This window comes from Miniopterus schreibersii (assembly GCF_964146895.1).
Source record: "Miniopterus schreibersii genome assembly, chromosome: 7".
Taxonomy (NCBI): Eukaryota; Metazoa; Chordata; class Mammalia; order Chiroptera; family Miniopteridae; genus Miniopterus; species Miniopterus schreibersii.
This window is the reverse complement of record NC_138108.1, coordinates 62,179,936-62,201,448: the sequence shown is the minus strand read 5'-3', so window position 1 is coordinate 62,201,448 and position 21,513 is coordinate 62,179,936. Positions and strand designations below refer to the sequence as shown.

General features: G+C 39.2%; 1 protein-coding gene across 2 annotated transcripts in view; it reads right to left on the bottom strand.

Moving 5' to 3' along the window:
* Nucleotides 1–20,990, bottom strand: part of GTDC1 (glycosyltransferase like domain containing 1) — a 337,642-nt gene extending 316,652 nt beyond the window's left edge. The window contains exon 1 of one of the 2 annotated variants that reach the window (XM_081143377.1): nt 20,891–20,990. The gene's annotated coding sequence lies outside the window, so the exon portion shown is untranslated. The remainder of the gene's footprint in view (nt 1–20,890) is intronic. The other variant, XM_081143376.1, reaches the window with a different exon arrangement.
* Nucleotides 20,991–21,513: the final 523 nt, after the last annotated feature.

The following is a 21,513-nucleotide window of genomic DNA, read 5'->3' as shown; positions in this document are numbered from 1 at the left end:
TTTATTCAAAATTTAAAACTTTAGTTCTTCAAAAGACACCAGCAATGAAAGAAAAGGGCAATCTACAGACCAGGAGGAAAATGTCTCACACAGGATTTGTATCCATGTATATAAAGAACTCTTATAATTGAATGACAAGAATACAAAGAATCCAATGTTTTTAAATGGGCAAAAAATTTGAACAGATACAAGTAGATGAAAAGATAGAGGTCACTAGTAATCAGGGAAATGAAAACAAGAACCACAGTGAGATACAACTACACACCCACTAGGCATGTCTGAATTTAAAAGAATGGTAACATTAACTATTGGCCAGAATGGGAGCAACTAAAACTTTCATACAGTGCTTGGGAAAATGGTACCAATCACTTCAAAAAGTTTAGCTGTTTCTTACAAAGTTAAATATACACTTACCAAATCTACTCCTGGGTACCTAACCCAGAAAAATTAAAGCATATGTACAGAAAGACTTGTACAGGAACATTCATGGTAATGTTATTCCTTATAGGCAAAAACTAGGACCTCCTCCCTATAAATGCCCATGAATAGATAAATGGATAAGCAAATCGTGGCACATTTATACAATGAACACTATTCTGCAGAGAAAAAGAACTCACTACTAAGACATACAATAACAGTGTTTCAAAATCATCATGCTGAAAAGAGTGCATAATATATGATTCTCTTCATATGAAACACTAGAGAAGGTAAAACTAATTCATAGTGACAAAAATCAGATCAATAGTTGTCTGGAAATAAGGATGAGGGAGGGTGGGAGAAGTGATCTGCAAAGGGTCACAAGGAACTTTCTGAGGTGATAAAAATGTTCTGTACTTTGATTGTAGTAGTAGTTACATACATATAACTCACTGAAATGTACATTTAAAACAAGTACCTTTTTATACGTGTTATACCCCAATATATTTGATTTAAAAATTAAAAAAAGAAGAAACATTCAGACATTTGGAAATACCACCACTGTCCAAAGATGCCAATAAAGGGCACATCAAGTTTTACTATAGGTTTCACCCCTATATAAGTCTTTTATAGTCTTTTATTTATTGAATCAATTATGTATTAAGTACCAAGTGCCAGGAATTTTTCTAAGTGTGATGGTACAGTAGTAAACAAAACAAAATCCCCTGCCTTCACAAGCTTTTATCCTAACAGGAAAAGACTGACCACAAAAAAAGTAAAAGTATAACATAGTTTGAAAAAGTGCTAACCAGAAAAATTAAGCAATTGCGGGGAGGAGGGTGTTTTAAATAAGATGGTGAAGGAAGGTCTTACTAGGAACATAACATTTCAATCAAGATCCAAGAAAGGTTAGGGAATAGGCTAAGTAGTTATCTGGGGAAAGAGCATTCCAAGCAGAGGGAACTATAAGTGCAAAGGCCCTGAGGTCAGCTATTCAAGGAACAATATGGTGTCAAGTGTGAATGGAGTGTAATAAACAGATAGTCAAAAGATGAGGCTGCAGATGGGGCAATACTATGTAGAGCCTTACAGGCTACTACAAAGGAATTAGCTTTTAATGTGAGTGAGAAAGGAAACAATTGAAGTTTTGAACTGAAAAATCATAGGACTTGATGTGTGTTTTAAATGTGATTATCTTGGCTACTGCACTGAGATTAGACTAAACTGCTGGGTTAGGAGTTGAATACTGCAGGAGGAAGCAGGGAGGCCAGGTCAGAAGGCTATTAAAGTCATCTAAGACATGATAATGGGTTGAACCAGGTAGTAGTTTTATGATAAAGTTAACTTGTCATTAACTTAGATGGAGAAGACTACAGATGAAACAAATCTGGGTAAAAAGATCTGTTGAGTTTTGAGCATTTTATTTTTAAATACCTTTAAATATCCATATGGAGGTATCGCAAGGCAAGTGGATATGTCTAGAGTTCAAAGAAAAAAACCCTCTTGTAAATTAAAGATTTTAACTCTTTTGCAAAGAAAATCACTGAGTCTAACGGTGTGTGGGGGGGGGGGGCGTGCATAAAACTTTTAGGAAATATTTCTTACTTGATTTTAATGCATGAGGCCTCGGCACTAATGGATTGTTGTGTTTTCTAATTTACATAAATCCATACAAGTCTGCTAGGCACTTCACACCTTTATTTTTACTTTCACATCTGAAGTACAGCAATATGGATAGATAAGGTGTATATTTAAGATAACAATGTGAACAGACACATTCCTGGAGCTACAGCTATTTAAAAGTGACACTAGCATCAAGATACTCATTCTTATTCTGGAAAGGCTTTAAAAAACAATCACTTGTTATGAAACTAATTGCACTGCCAAATGCTCCTTAGGATCGTATGTGAAAATTATCATCTTCTCTACATTTTACTGTTTTAAATCAAGGAAAGTAATAGACTTTGTGATTAGACTTAGAAGTTTGGTTTTGAAGCTAGGTTCTACAGTGAATAACATTTCCACACCATACCTCATACAGGAAGACGCTTTGTGCATTACTAAAGAAATGTAAAAATGCAAAAACTATCAAACTTCAACCAAAATTATAACATGGGCAAGCTTAACTGGTGGTTGAAACCACTTTCTAAACAGAAAAATTTTCAGTGTGGATCAGCATTATTTCTCCCCAGCCGTCTACTTGTTCCCAACTGCATGCCTCCGATTATTCCTCATACGAGAACGCCTTGCTTCCCAGCTGACAGCCTCTCTTCCTTCAAGGCCCAGCCCACACCCAGCCTCTCCCACGAAGCCTGCCCTGAACGCCAGTGGTTTCTGCCACGTGTCCACAGCATTGCCACTTACATGTCTAGAGCACTATGTCACTCTGCCAAGGATCAAGTTTAGCCATTTGCACTAAAGCAGAAGCTCCCTGAGGACAAAAGTCTTAAGTCATCTTTGCCTTCCCTAAAATGCTTAACATAGTACCTTACATACCAGGTTGTAGGTACTCACTAAAGGTTTGTTCAGCTAAATCCTATTAAACTTCTATCTACACACCCTCGCCTCCACATAGGCCAGCCAAGAAAATGTATGTAATCTGGTTTTGGGGGAGTGGGTTTTTTTTACCCCTCAATATTCTTTCTGGCTCTTTCACCCGTCTCCACTTCCTTCCTCACTTCCTGGTTCCTCCGAATCAGGATAGAAAGAAGAGGGACAAATGTCCTGTGTGCTAGTTCCAGGGGTTTTAGATGGCCAGGAAGCAGGATGATCTGTTATCCTCGTGTAATTATTGATAGCACCTTCTCTCATTCTCAAAGAAGCCCAGTTTAAACATGTCGGGTCTTAACAGCAGAGTGGCCCTAAATTAAAGAAAAGAGGCTGGTCCCTCCACCCTGCACAGTTCCCTGGAGTGGGAGGTACATTCTCAGACTGACCTCTTACTATCTCACCCATAGTCCCCTCAAACAGCAAAAAGTCCTCCTCGGCAGGATCCACCAAGATACCTCAAGCCCGGTGACTTCCCATGGTTGGCGTCTACTTGGTCCACAAAACAAAATTCATGTCTTCTTACCACACCAGACAGACAAATGCCAACTCTTCACTACTGCCCTCTCTCAACACATCACCTCACTGGCTCCAGTCACTGTCCTCCCCTCCGGAAACAAGTCTGTGTTCAGGAATGTCCCAAACCCTAGGAAATGTATGTCACACTCTCTTAAGAGCTCTATGGAAGGTGCCATACAGTACCAAGAAACATGATCATGTAGCTCATTAAACACCCAGACAAAAACTTAAATGTACACTTGTGGGAGACGTACTCAAATCCTGGGCTGGGAACAAAAGGTCCTTTTGGCGAAATGTCCCAGGACTCCCCAACAGTTCTTCCCCTGAATCAGGCTTACAGTACCCTTTCCTAATTTCTTATATACTGGAAGTGGATGCTGCAGTTCTACTTTTTTATGAAGCTCCACATCCCTCTTAGGAACGCAAGGATCCTTATTAACCTTTATTTCCAGCTTTGGAACTTGAGCTGAAATCCTTAAACTAACAAGTCCCAGCAGTCATCCTATTACCTTAGGTGCAATTCCCCTACATTACATCTGCTGCTTGTATTATAAAGGACTCTTCATTTTAAGAGCCCCTTATTTAAATTAACATTTAATTAAAGTCTTCATTTAAATCTTTATTTTGTAAATAAAGATTTACCAAAATTAAAAAAAAAAAAAAAAAGGAATGGGGAGCAATTGAACAAACAGATCAAGGAAAAGGGAAAAAAAAGAGATTCCTCATCTGGTCAAACAAATCTTACCTTAGTAGATCAGTATATTATTCATATTCGAACATCTCACTTAGTTATATACATACTTAATAAAGAGTCAGTGCATAAAATGAAGAATGCCCACTTTAAAATTCAGATTAAAACATATGGCATGTATGTGAGGGAGACAACCAACTTCTGTTCCTCTCTCACATCAACGTTTCTCTCTCTCCCCGTTACCCTCTCTCTACAGAAATTCAATTTTAAAAAGCATATCCTCAGGTGAGGATTAAAAAATAAAAAATTCCGAAAACAAACCAAGTCAATAATGGAAAAGTTACACATAAACTTCTAACATTTAAACATACACCAATCCTATGACAACAATCCCATTCCTAGGTATTTAATCCAAAGAAATTTAAGCATATGTCCACAAAAAGACTTATACAAAAATTCAGTTTGTAGCAGCTTTATTCACGATTGCCAATAAAATAAAAAGTGTATTAACAGAATTACGGATATACAAATTGTGGTAAAATAGAACACTGCTCAACAAAACAGAATGAACCACTAATACACACAGTAACATGGATAAATCTCAAAACCATCATACTGAGGAAAAGCCAGGTACACAACAGTAGATACTCTATGACTCCATGTATATAAAGTTCAAGAACAAGCTTAACCTATGGAAACAGAAGTCAGAACAGTGGTTGTCGATGGAAAACTGATTGGAAAGAAGCATAGGGAAGTTTGGGGGTGTTAAAATATTCCATTTCTTGAATGTGGATAGTTACATGGATCTACACGTCACAATTAATTAACTGGATTTTTAATACATAAATTACAACCAATAAAACTGATTTAAATCTCATCCGGTATTTTATTTCTGGATGTCAAAGATACCCAGCTAATGTAAAGTGTAATTTCTTGCCAAAAGCTGAGCATGTATTGGTAATAATCATAATAAACTAAATCAGATTCTAAAACACAAATCCAAGTCTAAAGTGTTCACCCACCGTCACAAGGATAATTTTAGCCTGCAGGAGCACCCATACGGTGCACAGAATGAACGGGAATATCAGGATGCCTTCTCTAAAACAGGTGCTCACTTTTGACTACCATAAAATATGAATGCAATTTCATGTCAGAGATAACCTTTCCCCCACTTAGTCAATATTTTCTCTGCCTACTAGCAATCTTTGAGGAGCGTGTTACCCTACTTCCGTAACAACTATTTCTAAATCACTTTACCGGATCTCTCTTCCCAAGTTTTCTCCTGTTTTGAGTAAAAACTCTAGCAAGGATTATTATACAACCACTTTACTCTTGAATAACCCTCCTTACTTCTAACCCCTTGTCCAACTGCCTCGTTTGCTAGTATTTTTTCTATATTTCCAAGCAATTAAAAAACATTTTTCCTTTCTAACATTTTGAGTTGAAAATGTCAGTAACTGTTTTCCTGCCTTCGTTGCAACACTCCTCAGTTAAGGGGAAAGGTAGTGGGGGAAGGAACCACCTAAACTGTCACTGCTCTACTGAAATAAGCACAGGAATGTATGCCCCCTACATCCTTACCTTACCTTGGTCTTTGTTCAAAAGTCTTTTCTGAAGTCCGTAACAGTCAGGATCGCTACCTTTCTCGTGTCCTATAATTCTAACAACTAAACAAGTCCTATGTAAAATACAGTGGACAAAAAAGATGTAATTGATGAATTCTCAAGACATTCTAAATCCCAATGTTTTGTCGTATCGGAAATTAATTAACAAGAACTCAGCAGGTGGCAGGGATGGGGAAAGGGTAAAACTAAATCTTTTGACTACTGATACAAAACTGGTTTGAAACACCTGGATTTTCTACTCCTTGTTATACTAAATCAATGGCAGGCTCAAGAACTATCTAAAAGATGAACACACATGCTTTTCTGCAACTCTGTTCTCAAATTCCAATAAACAGCACATCCTTTCTGCAATGAACTAGTTTTTCATACTTATTTTTATGTCTTCTCAATTTCAATACAAACAGGTGAAATAAGAGAATAACTGCCACTTACCAAGCTATATTTGTGCATTCTTCTTTATGTTATATTTTTTTAGAGGTTTACTTTAGGAAAAAAATAATGGCAATCTATAAAGTGCTCTACTTAATGCCCTCACCTCAGACCACAATGGAACTCCTAATTTAAATGCCTATCTATGTCAAATGCAAGTATTTCTTATTAAATATATCCTATTTATAAGGTAAAATGATGTTTTCTGCTTTATTTAAACACACACACACACACACACAGAACCAGTCTTTCCTAAAGTACCTTATATCTGAAAATGGTAGTTTTCCAAATATGAATCACAATAATCCCAAACAAAATCTGCAGGGCAGTTCAATTATGGCACAATAAATGAATGACAGAGCATTTCATTCCAAAATCCCCGAGGTTTAGGATCTAAATGTCTACGAACATCCCTTCATTACGGATTCAAAAGAATGTAAGGCATTCAAATGCTACAACACACCTGTCTTTCAGTTACAGGCATTGCTTCAATGAAAAAATAGCTTAAAAACCATGAAATGAAATCAATTCCACATAAAGCTATCATATGATTCTGATCTCTAATCTGACTTGTAAATTAGATGTGTGTAACTCCCCTCAGATCTTTTTCCTGGCAGAATGGCTATGTTAGTTGCACTGCATTCTGACCAAAACCGTGCCGTAGTGGCATTAGCACATTGACAAGCTGAGTTGTACAGGCCTGGAACAAAGATTTCAAGGTAAGTCATGAGGGAATCTTCTGTTTGTAAATGAGCTGTATGAACTATATAAATGTAATCTATGTTTTATATCTTGGGCTGCAAGAGTTTTGTTGAACACTAAGAAGGAAGAAAAAATGTTAAAAGATTGGCTGAGGAAATAAATGAGAGTCAACTCTGAGAGAATCTACCTACCCCATTTCCCAGAACTGCTTTCAAATCCTCTATAAAAGATATAAATAGGTGAATGCCAAAAGCAGAAACTCTAACCAAATAAAACACTGATTTGGTTTAGAGAATACTTTGATGTTCTAGTTTTCTTGTGATTCAATAGTTTTAGTAAATACACAGGTTTATTTCCAGGTCACACCTGTTTGTTAAATCATTTTAAGTAAATTTGGTTAACAGGTCTGAAGTTATTAATTAGTATTTTAATGAGTAGTTATTATTAATTTATTAACTGTTAATACTATATGGTATGATTTTCTACTTACTACTGAATCAAGAGAATACACAAAAGGACGGTTTCCTAGAAAGTTCTGGATGCAGTAACCTTTTGTAAATAGAATGCTTTAAGTAAAAATTTCTATGTGAAAATCATAGTCCTTAAATTAATCTTTTTAGGTTAACTTTTTTAGGTTAAGCGGATGTTGTTCGTTACAGTATTTGCCTTACAGTAAGAGAATCCAATAATAAAAAGTTTAACTACAGAAGTTCCATAAATATACAGGAACTTTAAAGATTGATTACCAAAACCACCACCATATATCATTATGGAATAATAATGCATTACACATTCCCCAAGTAAAAATCAAATTTACTTCAACCACCCCCACCAAAAAAAAAAAAGTCACTTTTATTTAATCATACAGTCATAAAGTCCTTGGAATCATAGTAGGGCTTGATGCCATACTGGTGTCTCATTCTGCCAGTCATCCAAAGAGTAAGTGAGCCTTCTCTTTCAACGTCTTTGTCTACTAGCGCATCACTGGACCCAGCAGGCAGCTCACCCAGACAATTTCAGTAACGGGTTTTGGCTCTCTGTGCATAACAGACGACAATCTTTACGAAGTATCCAGTCTGTCTGATAGCTGAGAGATCTGAACCTGCTGCAGATGTCACATCTAAATTCTCGAACGGTTTTTATCATCTGTGTCACCTATAAAACAAGACAGTGTCACCAACTGGAGAATATCTATTTCAGTAATGCTAAGCTTTCTACATCATAACTGTTAGTCACTTATTTGCCTAAAACAGGGGTCAGCAAACTATATCCAGTAGAACAAAATGCAACCCATCGCCTATTCTTTACACAGCCAAGATCTAAGAATAAAGTATCTATTTAAAAAATAATGGTAAGTTTTAAAACTTTTTAAAAGTATTTTTAAGACTAATATTGTATGACCTGTGAAAATTATATGAAATTCAAATTTCAGTCTCCATAAATAAAGTTTTATTGGAAAGTGGCTACTCATTCATTTACGAATTTTTCTATGGCTGCTTTCGTGCTACAATGGCAGACTTACGTAGATGCAACAGAGACTGTATGACCCATAAATGCCAAAATATTTACTATCTGGTGCTTTAAAGAAGTTTGCTGATCCCTGGCCTACAGGATATTTAGGGGGTAGGTAATATGATACCTACTGTCTCTTACATGAAAAACTTGAGTTTAATAACCCAGTTGTTCCCCTGCTTGCTTCTATCTACTCACTTAACACATAGTCATGCACCACACAATGTTTTGGCCAACGACAAACCACACATACAACAGTGGTCCCATAAGAAGAAACCCCAAAAAAATTCATAGTGAAGGGTTTAGCAGAAGCTCTTATAGACCAACAAGCTCCTCAAAAGTTTAAAATCATGGGCCCCAACATCAAATGGTTTTCATTAATAGAGAGGAATATTCGTGGTGCACTATCTACTTAGAAGCAAATGTATGACTTGAAAAAAGAAATTAAGCAAACCAATATGAACATACTTCTGAAAAAACTGACACCTTCTCAAAAGAACCCAGGCAGATCCTTCAGGAGGTATTACAGTAGAAGGCATTATCATCAAAGGAAATGACAGCTCCACGCATGTTCTTGCCCCTGAAGGCTTTCCAGTGGGATAAGATGTGGAGGTGAAAAGTAGTGATGCTGATGATCCTGACGCTGTGTAGGTCTAGGCTAATGGGTGTGTTAGTTTTTTGTTGTTGTTTTTTTCATCGCTACCCAAGCATATTTTTTCCAATGCTTTTCAGAGAGAGTGGAAGGGGGGAGAGAGAGAAAGAGAGAAACATCAATGTGAGAGAGACACATCAAAAGGCCGCCTCCCACACGAGCCCCGACCAGGGCCGGGATCGAGCCTGCAACTGAGGCATGTGCCCCTGGCCGGAACTGAACCCAGGACCCTTCAGTCTGAGGGCCAACGCTCTAACCACTGAGCTGGGGCTGTGTGTTAGTTTTTAACAAAAATGTTTAAAAAGTAAAATATAAAAATAAAAAATGTTAAAGCTTATAGAATAAGGATATAAAGAAAATATTTTCTGTATAACTTTACAATGTGTTTGTCTTAAGCTGTTTTACAAAAAAGTAAAAAAGTTAAAATTTAGAAGTTTCTAAGTTAAAAAGTTACAGTAAGCTAAAGTTAACTTATTATTAAAGAAATATTTTTAATAAATTTAGTATACAGTATTTAGAGTCTACAGTAGTATACAGTAATGTTCCAGGCCTTCACATTCACTCACCACTCACTCACTGACTCACCCACAGCAACTTCCAGTCCTGCAAGCCCCATTCACAGTTAAGTGCCCTTTACAGGTGTACCATTTTTTATCTTTTACATGGTATTTTTACTGCATCATTTCTGTGTTTAGATATATTTATACACAAATATTTAGCACTATGTTACAAATGCCTACAGTATTCAGTACAGTAACATGCTATACAGGTTTGTAGCCTAGGAGGAAATACTCATCACTATGTTACGAATGCCTGCAGTATTCAATACAGTAACATGCTATATAGGCTTGAAGCCTAGGAGCAATAGACTAGATCATAGAGCCTAGGTGTGTAAGTAGGCCATACCCTCTAGGTCTGTACAAGTGCACTCTATGATGTTCACACAACAGAATTGCCTAACGAGTCATTTCTCAGAATGTATCCCAACTTATTTCTCAGAATATAAGCAACATATGACTGTACATCTTGGGTAGGCCTATAACTCCAGTGCAAGCAAGTATAGTCACTTTATTTTCTACTTTGGCTCAGCCTGCCTCAATCCAAGGAGTCAATATTGCCCTTGGGCAGAAAGAAGGCAAGGAGCTCAGCTTCAGGTCAAAGTCCAATTCTCCAACACTGGCCTCTTCTGTGGCCCCTAGTTCTCCTGGTTCCGGATTTCGGCTTTATAGCAACCATTTTCCACAACAGGCTTCCTGTACTGGGTGCCAGTCTTAAAAGTCTGTATTTCCTGCTAGAGACCCTAGGACAGTAAGCTGAATCAGCGCATTCTTGGACTGAACTGTGCCAGCTAATCATGTGCTCTTAATAGTCAACCTGTGATGTGAATTTGTTTGGGAAGCCTGTGAACAGCTTGCATATTCCAACCACTCTCCTGACCTCCACTACTCTTCCTGATTATGACTGTCCCTGGAGTTGATGGATTTCCTTCTACGTCCAAACCTCTGACCTGTAAATCTGTAAGGTCAACCTTCCCAATTGGCCTGTCACTCTGTTTCTTGAGCTCCAGTAACCGAAACATAAGAGCACAACAAAACAAAACCCTATATAAATGGATCTCCCAACCTAGAACTACCCATCTTAAGACATCTCTTCCTTTTTAACAACTGCCCCAAAAGGGAATATATTACCTCCAAGCAAAACATCTTCTCCTTTTTCCCTCAACCATTGCTAATTAGCCCAAAGTTTCTATACTTGCTTCATCTGAGAGTGTTACCCACCACCCTCTACCCACTAGGGATATCTAAGATGCCCGTGTCTCTTGAGTACAGCTTCAGAATGAGATATCTCTTGCTTCTATTAAAGCTTTAACACTCCTGTTTCTATTTTAAGAGGGAGAAGGGAGTTTCTTGCCACCATTTAACTGCAATGGAAAAATGTATTTGACTAGATTTCTAGGAGTCAAAATATAATTCACCACAGGAAGATGTTAACAGTCCACAATGAGACTATACCCATACTACGAATGCCACTATAAAATCCATCTGTAATTCATATTATATTGTTGCAAATAACGCATTCACAAGCATTCGTAAGTTGTAAACTGACTAGAAAATAGCTATGAAATATCAGAAAGACTCTAACAGCAGACAGATTAAGCCTAGTGAAAGACTTCAGAGAACATGGCAGTTAATTCCAGCAAAGTGAATTTCGCTACAACCCTAAAGTAGCTTGCCATAGTAACAGCTCAGAAAGTTGCATGAATAGCTCATAGCAAAAAGAATGGTATCAAGAATAAATATGCTGATTGGAATGACCATTAGCCATATCTCAGTTCTGGATAGCAACCACATAGGTAGCATCAATCTTAAATAAAAATCTTTAAAACATAGGAACCTCTGCCCATTTGGGTAATGATATGGAAGTCCAGTAACATGTCCTTACAACCAGGGAAAGAAACTAGACACATGTACTCCATATTCCAAAGAAATACTCAACAGAATAAAAGTTTAGAACTTCAGCCATTTGATAAATCTAGCCTCTTTCCCTTAAAAAACCAGTTCTCAAACTTTTTAGTATCAGGACTCCTTTGTGTTCTCAAAAAGTGAGGACTCCCAAGAGCTTTTGTTAATGTGAGTTATAATTACCAATATTAATCATATTAAAAATTAAATGAGAATTTTTAATTATTCATTAATTTGTTTAAATTTTTTAATAACATATTTAATATGACAAATAACATTTTATGAAAATTTTCCTAAACAAAAATAAGCTTACTGGCAATAATGATACTGTTTCACAACTTCTGCAAATTTCTTTCATGTCTAGCTTAGTAAAAGACAGCTGGATTTTCGTATCTGCTTCCACATTCAGTCTGCAGTGATACTTGTTTCAATTGAACTATGTGGAAAAAAAGTAGCCCCACACAAATATGCAGTGAGAAAAAAGAAAATACATGTTAATAATAATAGCCTTTTCTGATAACTGTGGGTGTTCTTTGATACTACACCAAAACTTGACAAGCAGCAGTTTAAGAATTAACTATAATATAAAATTTTGTATTCTGTTACTTGTTTTGTTTTTTTTTAATGTTTTTATTGATTTTTAGAAGGAGAGGAAGGGAGTAGAGAGAAACATCAATGAGAAACATCATCAATCAGCTGCCTCCTGCATGTTCCGCGCCCCCCCCCACCACCACCACCACCACCAGGAATAGAGCCCACAACCCAGGCAAGTGCTTGCCCTGACCAGGAATCCAACTGTGACCTCTTGGTTTCTGGGTCAACGTTCAACCACTGAGCCACATCGGCCAGGCTGTTACTTGCTTTTTATAAGGGTGTTTTACACATAATTTTTTAACACTGAATACTTTGAAAATATTGGTTCATTAAGTTATAAAGATATTCCAAATCGTGACATATTTATTTCATAGCAAAAACTCATATTCATTAATATCACTATCCACCCCATCAGGAAAATCTTTATGTACTGGAAAGTTGACAAGAGCACAGCAGGTGAAACAAGTTAATTTGAAAGCACAAATTTTATCATTGGCAACAAATATTATTAATTGTTTTCCCTGAAGTGACAAGCTCACTTTGTTCATTTTCAAGAAAATGACTGCCAAATATCTAGGTCTAAATAATCAGTTTGCCTGGCAGTCATTCTTTCAGGTAAAAATGATGTTTCATACAAAATATGGCTAGTTCAGCTAGCAACTCAAAAAATCGCATCAGAGTTTTCCTTGAGAAAACCAATGTATTCAAGATATGCAGAAGTGCTTTTTGCATATTTCCTATCTCATCACAAAGAATATTAAAATAAAGTGTACTCAATGATCAAACTTAATGAAATTAATAATTTGTACTGCTTCATCAATGGTATTAAGTAAAATTCACTTTTTTAAAAACTGAAGGCATGGCAGCGAAGAATACAATGAATACTAATACACTTTGGTGCTAATGTCATTTAATATCTACTAAAATGCCCATCGTTTTACCCACCATTGCTGTACTACCATCAGGACCAATGTCAAAACAGTGGAAAAGGCAGAGTTAGTATCACTATGAAAATAGTGATGGATCCCCTGAAAGGGTCTCAGGGACCTCCACAGGGCTGTATACAGTTTGAGAACTACTGTCTTAAGAAAACACTGAAAGCTATGAACAAGTTGCCATCCCCAAATCCATACTAAATATCCCCCAACATAAGAAATACATTAAATAGCTGTAAAATTCATTTTAATCCAAAATTGGTTCAATTTATTCTGAACTGAATTAATAATACAAGTAACAACAGAAATTAATATTTAATAAGCAGTTACATGAATTATCTTATTTAATTCTCATAATAATTCTATTAGTTCTCTGACATATTTATGCTACCGATGAGGAAACCTGAGGTGGAAAGAGGGGAAGACCCCTGTCCAAGATCACAACAACAGCTATCAGTATGTGTGGATTCAGGTATTTAGTATTTTGCATACATCATCTCTTACATATTTACAACAACCTTTTTATTATTCTTTTTTACCCTTTATCATTCTTTATACTTTTATTACCCACTTTACAGATGAAAATTTGAATCAAAAAGTAAAGTACCCTGCCCAAGGTAACCCAAGTGTTAGATCGTCTACAAATCCAAATTTGTCTTACTCCAACAAGCACACTGCATATTCTGCCTCTCTATACCACACCGTCAGTATATCCTCTGTATATAAATAGATTGATGATTCCAAGAGTCTTACATATAGTTTTAAAATCATCTCAGCAAGACCCCTATTTGGAAAGATATTTTTACTAATTTGCTTATCTCTGTCATCAAATGGAACAAAACCTACTCTTTTATAAAATAGTCTATGACCTAGGTAAATAGCTCATTAATTCACATTATTAAACACTTACCTATATATGACAATAAATCAATGCAGCTAAGATTACTGTTTTAAAAACAATACACCCAGTGATATTATCCTAATATTACAGATGAGAAAACTGAAACCCAGAGAACTAGCTAGCTTCCCCAGAAGACAAGCCGTTCATAAACAGCACAGTGAAAATCAGTTCAGACTGACCTTAAATCCTAAAATCTTCAATCACACAGCCTGCATATATTAAAGAGGGTCTCAGGCAATGACCTAGGAATTGCTCAGGAGGTCTGGATACAGAGCTTGCTGATAACATATCCACTCCACCCAAGGCAATCAAGATATAAATCATTTTATATCTCAAAGCCCGAGAGGTAAAAAGGAAACTAGTGCATGCTGAAAATAGGAGACATGTTCTCAGGTGCTTTAAGAAAAACTCTACAGGTAATGTCGAAAAAAAGAAGTAAAATTCTCTCACAGAGGTGTCAGCACACATCTCTGGGGCCTAGATAAGCTTATTTCCCTTTAAAAACAAAACAAGAAAAGCCTAGAGGAATTTGTCATCTCAGCTACAGGGCTATCTGCAAATTACACAATAGCCTTCAGATGCCAGGGGCCCTGGAATGCTGCAAGCCTTAGAAAATTGCAGCAGAAATCATTTTCCTGAAACTTGGCTAAACTCTAATCAATCAGCAAAATGTTCATTTCAAGTTAGGATCTGTAAAGGTCAGGGGTTATGTCCCAATATTTGTTTCTATTTTAAAGGTCTACATTGCAAGACCCTGCTTAATATTAAACCCTAAGGGGGTCACGGAAGAAATCAAAATTTATACAGCTCAATTCACCCTTATAACTTCTTGTAAGACAACTTTTAGGAAGTATAAACATCTTGAGATTGGACAGAGAAGTGTGGCTTTAATTTCAAATGAACTGTATTCTCAAGGAGTCCCCACACACATTTGACATTTGACAGGAAGGTGACAAAATGGAAGGCTGTGGTATACCACCTAAAAGGGCAGGCAGAACCAGCAAGAGATGAGCAATTACACTTGTCACAGAATACCACATTCTGGATTCTCTCTGTGGCAAAGGAAAAAAAGCTATTGAGCAAACTTTACTTCCTCCCATCAATGATTCCTAGCATGAGCAAAAAGAATCACAATCTAGTAATGTAAAAGCAGCTGACAGATATATAGAGAGAGAAAAAAAATCATGATTGAGGTCATGTCCCTTGACATGCACCATTTACACTAAGGATTCCCCACTTATGTGAATTAATTTCATGTACCTCATTTCATTCAGATAATTGAAGTTTTCCTTTTAGAGTTGTAAAGTGTTTACCTCAACATAATTAGTAAACTGTCCACTTAAAAATACCACTACAAAAATTACCACCCCCTCCTCTACATATACACACATACTGCACTATCATTAAAAGTATGAGATTTTTGGCCTTCATGGGAAATTTAGTTCAAAAGTCCTCTTTAAAAAATTAGCGCAAGAAATTCTACAAGAAAAGTTATGGTCATTACCTTTTTAATACAGTGTTTGCACTACTTGTTAAAGATACAGTAATTTGGGTATTCAATACATGACTACTGTTCTGAAACCAAATTAAAGGTTTAGACTACTAAAGAGTTTGATGACTTGCCTCAATACAATAATTGGGATTGTATGGAGAGCAAAATCAAAGAGGTCTCTCCTTTTTATGAGCAGGCATTTAAGGGCTTTTTAATGAGAACTTACTCTTTAGTATATAATTACTAATGAACAAAAATAGGGCCATTAAACTCACTTCTTTATAGTGCCATAAAACTTCTATGTGTAAGAAATATAAAATAATATATATATATATATATATTAATCAAACTCAAGAAAAACTGAAATATGGAACACCTAATACATGGTGAAAATTATATACCTTTTCTTCTTAAATAAATTCCCTGCCAGATGACTGATGAATCTTTTTTATAAGAATATGCTTACAATTTAAACGTTTAAAAGACACAGATTCTCTAGTACTAATAATGAAATGCCTAAGCTCCTTGTATGAATTCTCAATTTCTTTATAAACATTGAATTTCCATACTAATAACAGATTTACTGTTAGGATGAATTTATATCTAATCAATATTTCTTTATCACCTGCTATGTGCCAGGCACTGTACTGAGTACTAAGGACACTGCCACACACAATATAGAATTGGGTCCAACACTCAGGTTACACATAGTCTAGAAGGAAACACAGATCATGAACAAACCTGCTACGGGAGAGTATAACAAGTATTTCATCAAATGAAAGCTCAAAATGAAGAGAAGACGGGTAAAAAAACAAACATTTGAAAATAATTAGCTACCATTGAAACCGAATGAAAAATCACCCATTAAGTGACTCAGCTAAGAAGGCAGAGAACCCAAGAGCAAGGCAGTCAGGAAAGGGGTCAAAGTAATGACTAGATGAATCCAGGGTGTTCTAGAGTGCCTGATACAAATAAAAAGTTGACCCTTTAAAAGGCATCAAATTATAACAGCCAAAGAGCCTAGCTCTCAGCTGGCCTGTCCTCAGTATCTAAAGGATTAATCCAAGTGAGAGTAAGTCCAGGAGGCAGTATCACAGTATCTTGGCTCTGCAAGTTTTGTCCTAGTTGAAGGAGGAACCAACATCCACTCCGTGCAAGAACAGGTCCCAGGTTCCTGAGGAGAGAAGGAACGGCAAGCAGAGGGAGCCGGCCAAGCTCTCAGAGTTCTTAAGCAGGCTTAAAACAAGGTTCCAGGTCCACAAGGGATCTGGAATGCCAAAAGGAACCACACGAGTAACATATTAAAGCTATGGACTAAGTAGTTAACATTAAAGAAAGGCTGTGGAATTGCTTCTGTGGTTACTTCTTAAAATAAACATTAAAAAAAAAAAAGTTGCCCTGGCCTGTGTGGTTAGAGCATCGGCCTGTGCAGATGTCCCAGGGTCGAAGGTTCCATTTCCGGTCAAGGACATGTACCTGGGTTGCAGGGCCCGCCCCCCTTGGGGCATGGGCGGGAGGCAGCCAAAGTGTCTCTCTCACATCTATTTTTCTCTCTCTCTTCCCCCACCCCACTCCCTCCTTTCCACTCTAAAAAAAATTTTAAAAAAAAATCAATGGAAAAATATCCTTCAGTGAGGACTGACAAAAAAAAAAGAAGAAAAAATGAAGTATGACCTTCAAGTGTGGAAGAAAAGAACTGGATATTCTTATTTCTTACTGTCTGATTCTATATCATAACTCCATCTAAACCAATGTTGATATATTCCAGACACTTCATTAAAATGTTTATGCCATATAGTTCAAAACTCCTAATGAGTAGTGTTTTTAAAAATGAGAATCTTGGTCAAACTGAGTACATGCCAAGGGCATAGTGAAACACCATACCTCTGTGAGCAATAAATGCTTAGGGCACCAGAATAATCCCTGATCCCACCTCCTGAAGAGGATGGGAGTCTTAATGCATTTTCGGTCTTAAAGTCAATTTAAGAACTGGGTGGAAGGGACAACACCGGCAGTGGGTAGGCCATGCAGACTAGGACTGATATAAGAACCAGCAATGTTAGATGTATATAATTATTTGCTCCCTATAAATTAAACACCATCCTATTCTACTGTATAACTGTTTTCAGTAATAGTGTCAGTAGAAAGAAAAATGCATGTAGTCCAAAGATGTAGTTCCTGTGAAGGCTATTATTTATATGACTACATATTCAAATAGGAATTGCTCTATGGAATTGGCCCTGCATTTGCCCAAACATTATTTGGCAAGGCTATTCAAAGGGTGGAGCAGTGGTACTTTCCAAAAGAAATACTTGACAATTTTCCTCAATTTTTTAAAATAAACAAAACATACTAACCTATTAAAGAAAGAGGATGCTTGACAATTTTCCTCAATTTTTTTAAATAAACAAGACATGCTATTCTGATCTATTAAAGAGACGGTAAGGCCTAGAGAAAAAGAAAATACAGTGGGTTCGTTGTTTTTGGTTTTTTGTTAATGGTGTCACCAACATGAAGCACAATGCATGGAACACAGCCTCAAAACTGTAAAATACCAATTCTGAACAGCTTACCAAGGTCGTCTGAACTCCCAAAGTCGTGTTTTTTGTTTTTGTTTTGAGAAAAGGAGAGAGAAGAGAGAGCAACACTGATTTGTTGTTCCACTTATTTATGTATTCATTGCTCGATTCTTGTATGTGCCCTGATGGCAGATAGAACCTGCAGCCTTGGTGTATTAGGAAGCTCTAACCAACTGAACTGTCGGGCAAGAGTCCCAAAGTCATGTTTCTTACAAAGGTCTATATGCTGAAAAATACATACATATAAAGTGAAACCAAGGCTTTAAAATGGCCCTACTAACAATTAGGGTCATTCAATTCATGGTTGTCAAACTTTGCTCCAGTGGAAAAGTCATAGTATTTAACCTTGACTGAGGTGTTCTACCAAAAAATTTAAATAATGTTGTCCTTTCCCAATGTCACAGGGAGTAACATATGTTAAAGAAAAAAATTCTCAATGTTAAATTTTTCCCCCCAATTTTTCTAATGCATGTGATACCTGCCATCTTTCCATACTGAAATAAGCCTAACAGAGTATCTGATTCAACACAGAAACAGAAATGAAATATTTCAGGTCTACAATATGATTCAGAAAACTCTCCTACAGTCTCAAGTTTGGTTAAACTCAAGACCACAAGCATTTACAGAGTACCCACTAGAGTTGACACAAGGTATACACAGATAAGACATGGTCCATCTTTCATGAAGCCCCACCAGGAAAAGTGAACACAAGCCAAGAGTATTTACTAATGTCTACACTAAACACTGTGGTGTGGGAGATGCAAAGAATTCACCCCACTGCAGCAACGGCTTCAGGACTTCTGCATCTGAGGACCACTAAGTGATGATGCCGGGGATGCAGGAATTTGATTACTACATGTGTATAGGACCTTTATTCCTAATTAGTATCAAGGTTATTGATATCAATATCAGTGCCAATGTCCTAGGACTGACATAGACTATTAGAATCAAGAATATGAGCAAACATTCTTGAAATAAAAATAATTACTAAATTCAAACTAACTGTAAAGTAGTTTCAATTCACAGAATGTAAACATTCCTTAACTACAAATAATATGTATCACTTGCTTCTAATGGGTCCAAATCACAAATTAAAGCAATTACTCAAAACGGGGAAAAAATAAAAATTTAGTAATTACTTGGCTGTTTATAAGACACCATAATCAAAACAAATTTTCGTAGAAGAATATCCACTGGGGAGGTCTGAATTATCTACTTAAGTATCTAGTTAATTAAGTCTTCAGCTCCTGCTACACCTCTTCAAGAAACTTTCTCTGATTAATTTCTTCCTGCAAAATAATGGAGTTGGATTAAACTGCCAAAGTTCCTTACACATAGAAAATACTGTACTGTACTTCTGTGGTCCTTAAGATTAAAATCTCAACGCAGTTTCAAAATGGGAGTAAAGAATCTATCTCAACGTCTCAAATTGGTAATGCCATAAAATTCTGCTTCCTACCTCATCTCAGGATCATGCTTCAGATTTTACCTATTCGGCTTCCAAGTGTGCCAAAGTTTCATGACTCAAAAGGTACTCTTTCAGCCCTCAATACTAAAACTGTTCCATTAAATATAAAATCCTAAGGAAAGTATAAAATCACAGGGAGCGGGAGCCGAGGGGACTCTCCCCCACTTCAGACCTGCAATGCACTAATTAACATTCAATACTGCGCTTGGCCCCTGGGCCCCTACTCGAAACTCCTGCCAGGCCTTAGCTTAAGGTTAAACAGGTTAATAGAATCCAATCAAATGGCTCTACCGAATTATACTAGACTTCTTTTCTGCAGCTCCTTTATCTGACCACCGTGTTGAGCTTTAAAATCAGCTTCAGGGGTAACACCAAATAACCAAGGCGCGCCACGGCGCACGGGCGCTGCGCTCTGAAACCCACCTCGCGCGGAAAATCACCTTCAACTCACGTTTTCCATTTCACACTGATACAGGTGGAGGGAAAAGTAACAAGTGTCAAGCCTCCTCTTTGAACCTGCAGCCACGCTGCCTCAAGGCGCTAACTTAAGAGTTATCTCAAAGATTATCTAATGCAGTACAGTTCTCAGAAGACTCTAAAAGTTGTATTTAGAGAGAGGAAAAAAAAGCCCTCGGGACTAAAGGTTAAGTGAACACATTGGATATGAGGCTGGATTTACATGACTTCAATTCGGAAAGCCTTTCCACCCCAACAGTCTGGATCCTTAGGATGGATCCTGGGCGGGCAGAGTGAGGTCTTGAGTCTCTGCAGACACAGGGGAGGGAGGAGCTGATGAGGTCAGAAAAGTAAGGGCGACAATGGAGCCAGGCGCAAACGGTCCCCTTCAGGAGGACCTGGGGGCGCCCGTCCAAGGGACCGTCGGCCCGGCAGTGCCGAGGGCGGCGAGGAGGCCCCTCGGTCTGCTCGGGCCAATCGGGAACCCGGCCTCCCTGCTTCCCGCGCGAAGGTGACCCGCCCCGCCCGCCCTTCGCCGGCGGCGCAAGGGCGACGGCGCACCGGCCGGGGGGAGCCGGCGGGCAGGGCGCGCAGAGCCCAAGAAAACGAAATCAGAAAATGGCCAGCACGCAGGAGGTCTGCAGCGTGTGCCCAGCTCCGGGCGCCGAACCGACGGCGGCGCAGCGAGCGCAGCGCGTGCGCCCGGGAAGCGCGCCGCCAGCGCGGCCCTCGCCCCGCCCCCCCGCCCCCCACCGGCTCCCCACGCCGCCGCCGCCGCCGCCTCCGCCGCCGTCCCTCTGGGAACTCCGCGCCGCGCGGCCCCGCGAGGCGGGCGTCCGAGAGGGGAGGGGCCGCGCTCCCCGCCTCCCCCGCCGGCCCGCGCTGCTCCGCAGCCCAGAGTCTACTCACCACCTCCTCCTCCTCCTCCTCCTCCTCCTCCTCCTCGTCTCTCCCTCCTGGCCACCAGCGCGGCCCAGCCGGCGACGCACTGACGCCGCGCCCCTCCCCCGCGGCCGCCGCCACCGCCCCTCCCGGCCCGCGGCCGCCGCGGCCTCCCGGCGCTCCAGGCGCAGGCCCCGCCCCTGGGCCCTCCCCCGCGCTCTAGGCTCCGCCCCCTGCGCGGCCGGACGCCGCGGGCGCGGGTCCCTGACTCAGCCTCGGCTCCCGCCCCCAGAGCCGCGCCGCCCTGGCTGGCGGCCGCCGCGCGTCTCCTCTCCGGCCCACTCGGAGGGCCTCGGGCGCTTCCTGCGGCGCGCACGCCCTTCCCCGCGCTCGTCAGCACCCCTGTCTGCCCCTCGGCTTCTTTGTAGCTTCCCCCCCCCGCCCCAGACTCCTCAGCCCGCTTTGGCGCCCTCTCGTTCCTCCTGGGAGGTCTTCGCCGCTCACCGGGTCGGCTCGGCTCCCTCCTGCAGCCCTCCTGCGGGTCCCTGCTCCCCCCGCCCCGACCCCTCGCCCTGGCCTGCGGGAGCCCGGCTCCTTCCCCGCCACCTCCACCTGCCGTGGGGCGCGCGCCTGCTCGGCCCCTGCTTCCC